We start from the raw sequence: 682 nt of genomic DNA, 5'->3' as shown, positions 1-682 counted from the left end.
CTTCTCCATGCCACTCCCGCCCTTCTCCATGTCAGTTCTATCCTCATCCATGGCTCTACTGCCCTTCTCCATGTCACTCCTGCCCTTCTCCATGTCACTCCTGCCCTTCTCCATGTCACTCCCGTCCTTCTCCATGTCACTCCCGTCCTTCTCCATGTCACTCCCGTCCTTCTCCATGTCACTCCTGTCCTACTCCATCTCACTCCTGTCCTACTCCATGTCACTCCTGTCCTACTCCATGTCACTCCTGTCCTTCTCAATCTCACTCTTTCCCTTCTCCATGTCACTTCTGTCCTTTTCCATGTCACTCCTGCCCTTCTCCATCTCACTCCTGCCCTTCTCCATCTCACTCCTGTCCTTCTCCATGTCATTCCTGTCCTTCTCCATGTCACTCCCGCCCTTCTCCATGTCAGTTCTTCCCTCATCCATGGCTCTCTTGCCTTTCTCTATGGCTCTTCATTCTTTCGTGCCTCCCCTGCCCCTCTCCATGTCTCCCCTGCCTTTCCCTATGTCTCAATGGAAAGAAAAGTAAGCATTGCAAAATTAAAAGTTGTGACCCTCAGCCATCACCCTACTGCCCCCCACCAGAAGCAGGACCACTGGTGTCCCTATGTTACATAAATGTATGGCCATGGAAAGAAATCTTAAATAAAAAGATGAGCAATGACCACTACACAAAACG

The sequence above is a fragment of the Rhinoderma darwinii genome, unplaced genomic scaffold (assembly GCF_050947455.1).
Source record: "Rhinoderma darwinii isolate aRhiDar2 unplaced genomic scaffold, aRhiDar2.hap1 Scaffold_4104, whole genome shotgun sequence".
NCBI lineage: Eukaryota > Metazoa > Chordata > Amphibia > Anura > Rhinodermatidae > Rhinoderma > Rhinoderma darwinii.
The sequence above is the reverse complement of the archived record's forward strand: the minus strand, read 5'-3'. Positions refer to the sequence as shown.